Here is a 3,110-nt window from a genome sequence, read left to right as displayed (position 1 = left end):
AGTTCAATGGGCAGTTTTATAAATGTTAACACAGCAGTATACATTGACCTTTCAGCAGCTTTTGTTCCTTGAATAGAATAAGCTGTTTCATCATAATCAAATGTGATAGGACAGCTACCAAATGAAGCAGAGGATTTGGCCTGCATTTGAAAACTATGCCAATTTTTTCTGACATTGTAAGTGTATCTTCTGATGCAATTAAATTAGAAATTGATTTCTTTTCTGGGAAGATTGGTCTGTATCAGAATAATAATGGCTATTACAACAATAGTTGTTAGAAATGTGCACTCATATGCTTTTATCAACATAACACAGTGAGTCTTTTTGCAGAATTTACAGTTATCTTAGAATATTAATACTTATCTCATATTTTACAGTTGTAACATTCATTATTTTTGTTATAAAAGATCTGGCATCTAACAAGTGCCTTTAGCAGTATCTGCGAGGCGAGGTACAGACAGGTAATGTAATTTAATATTATTGCAGGCAAATACAGTTTCCACTAATCACTCAAGTGCGCTCTTAGTCCATCAGTGTCTGCAATAAACAGCAGACCACAGTCAGTCGTTCCCAGACACTTCTAGTAGGATTGCTTCACGAAAGGGAGGCAAGAGTTAAGTGTATCTGGACAGGTAAGTCAGTTCTCTATCATAGCCACCAAGTCAATGGTGCAAAAGCTGTAGATTGTTTTCTATTCATACGTTGACATTTAAAAGTAACTGTTTGTTGTAATTCTGAGATAATAAAAGGAATATCTGATAATATCAGAAGCTTACAAAAACAAAGCTTGAGGAATTTAGAAATGTTATGTGATATGCTTTAATATATAGATATGTATATATATATAGATATGTGAACGGGTAAAATATTGTACTATTAATTTGTTTTACTTCTGCAATGGCTAATTATCAGTACACTCCATATATTTAATATGAGATGACTTTTTGAAATGGGTATTAATTGATTTTCAAACTATTTATTGCAGATTTATCAATAAATAATAATTTATTTGAAGGAAATTCTGTCTATGGTAATATTTGGTTTCTAACCATTTTCTAATTGTTAGTGCATTACTCTATTGTCTTAGTAAAAGTGATTTCCTTTCCAGACTATTCCAGGGAGAACCTGCTTTACACAACTGATTTAGCTGAAAGGCAGTGAATGAATCTGTTTAAATGAGTTTTGTAATTAGTCCGGTAGTACTGAGTCTTGCAAGCGTGCCATGCAAAGGCACTTTCAACTCCTTCCATGTCTGTAGGTAAAATATGATCAATATGAGGTTATCAAGAAGTATCGAAGGTGCCACGAAATCCGACGAGGAGTGAGGACAATCCCTCCCCCGCTCAATGACTCCGTGCTGTAGGCAGAAAAGGCCCTTCTCCTGCCTTCACCATCACTGCTCCCAAGTATCTCCGACTGCTGGCGAAAGATCGGACTCCTGCCGTGGTGCGGCTTCTCATCGGGGAAGCTAATCCTCCGCTTGCTGCTCGATGGCGGGTGGCTGAAAGTGTGAGCCCGTCTCCGGAACGGAGGAGAGTCCGGGTCTTCCTCTGCGAAGGGCTGGCCCAGCGAGAAGATGGGTGAAGCTCGGGGGCTGACCGGCGGAGAATTGGGAGGAGACTCGCCTGGAGAACCGTCCCTGGATGCATCCGATGCCAAGCTGTTGCAACACTCAAAGCTGTCCATACTTCCCAACCGACCCCGCATCTTGGCGCCCCGTGAGAAGATATTTTCCAGAGAGCTAGTTAAAGATTTCTTCGCCTTGTTTTTCAGAACATCGAGTTTAAACCTGCCCGTGCTGGCGGAGTGCTCTGGGATCATGTTGTTTGGCACAGGCATAGGGGTCTCTCCAAGGTGGGCGTGAATCTTCTGCTTGGACTCACAAATCTGCCTCAGAATGAGAATCACCAATTCATTCTCATCTTGGTGGACATGCTCAAAAATATCGGCTTGTTCATTGTCACTCAAAAGGGAAACGTGCCTTTGTATGGCAAGCTTGGCACTTGGAGGGTCGAGACCTTCAATCCGTTCACAAGTAATGCATGGGACACGCCTCACATAGTTTAATCTGAGTCTTCGCGTTCTGCAGGGCAGCAGCAGTGCTAAAGGCCTTCTTCAAGGTCAGCATGACTTCATCCACCAGCGATTCATTGGCACACTAAAACACGTAGCAAACGTGCTGATTTAGTCCCGGTTCGACACTTTCTCGACAAATGAACCCAAAATGGTCAACTTGCTTTATACCCTGAGAACACGAGGAAATGTTTTTGAAATTCTTTTCAAGTACAACTGTTTTGGTATCGGAGCTGATGAGGTTTACTTCAAACCGACCGACCTTACCATCGGACTTAGGTACAACAACAATGGGTGTAGCCCAATTACATCGATCTATCTTACAAATAATGTTCTCAGTCTCTAGTCTTTTGAGTTCCTGCTCAACTTTCTCCTTGAGTGAATATGGTACGGAACGTGGCTTGCAGTAAAGCGATCTAGCGTCCTTCTGTACCCTGACACTCGCCTTGAAGCCTTGGATCGGACTGCCCGTTTCGCAGAACACCTTCGGATATTTCTTGATAACCTCATCCGTTGATGAAAATCTCGCTTCCATACAGAAAATCTAACTCCAATCCAGCTTCAGTGAACTCAACCAATTTCTTCCTAGTAAGACAGGCTTGTCACCTTTCACTACTATTTGAGACAAGTTCTGAAATTGATCTTTATATTTCACCGGTACGGTGATACGACCTTCCACAAGAATTTTCTTTCCCGAGTAGCCTCGCAGCTCTACCATCGATTTCTCCAGTTGAAAATCACGCAATTTGTCGCGGTATAGTGATTCTGGTACTACACTCACGGATGCACCCGTGTCGATTTCCATTGGTATCTTGAATCCCGCAACATCTATGTGGATTTTGATGCTTTCCGAATCGCTGTCCGTTAACCTTGTGCTCCTGATGACATGTAACTCTAACATCTCCTCGTCTTGTTGTTGTTCTTCCATGCTATGTAGTCTCTTGGGATTTCTACTCATAGCTTTGAACGCTGGACTCATAGCTTTAAAAACTGGATTACCCTTCAGTCGGCATGCCTTCGCAAGATACCCAGTCTTT

The 3,110-nt window shown here is 41.9% G+C and overlaps 1 pseudogene; it reads right to left on the bottom strand.

The window, feature by feature from the left end:
- Positions 1-1,269: 1,269 nt before the first annotated feature.
- On the bottom strand, positions 1,270-2,791 carry LOC139266622 (TBC1 domain family member 4 pseudogene; annotated as a pseudogene).
- Between the last annotated feature and the right edge of the window lie 319 nt (positions 2,792-3,110).

The sequence above is a fragment of the Pristiophorus japonicus genome, chromosome 7, assembly GCF_044704955.1.
Source record: "Pristiophorus japonicus isolate sPriJap1 chromosome 7, sPriJap1.hap1, whole genome shotgun sequence".
NCBI lineage: Eukaryota > Metazoa > Chordata > Chondrichthyes > Pristiophoridae > Pristiophorus > Pristiophorus japonicus.
Note: the sequence above shows the minus strand (reverse complement) of the source record. Positions and strands in the feature narration are given on the sequence as shown.